We start from the raw sequence: 397 nt of genomic DNA on the forward strand, positions 1-397 counted from the left end.
CTTATGTATTTGATCCATGCCCTGTATAGAATCAGTCTCCACCCCTCCTCCCCCATGTGGACTTCCTCCCTCTATAGGCTCTGACACCCCATCTGGATCTAAAATATGCATAGAATTCTGAGCTCTGAGTCCCCTCTCTGGGCCACCTTTCCTCACACACACCTCCTTTGTTCTATCGACCTTCATGAGTTTGGGACTTAATTATTGAGAAAGGGACAAGATGCTAGGGGAAGGAAAAAGGGAGAAAAAAAAAGGAAAGAAAAGGGGAGACACGTGAAGGAGGTCAGGAAGGGCCACTTATAAGCTTTTAGCTTCCGTTTCCTTGGTTGCAACTTTAAAGTACTGTGTTATCTATCATCACATCAGAATTCATGTTTACTTTGCACAAGTGCTCCTG

This window comes from Moschus berezovskii, chromosome 17 (genome assembly GCF_049115385.1).
Source record: "Moschus berezovskii isolate FMDL1 chromosome 17, NW_MosBer_1.0, whole genome shotgun sequence".
Lineage (NCBI taxonomy): Eukaryota > Metazoa > Chordata > Mammalia > Artiodactyla > Moschidae > Moschus > Moschus berezovskii.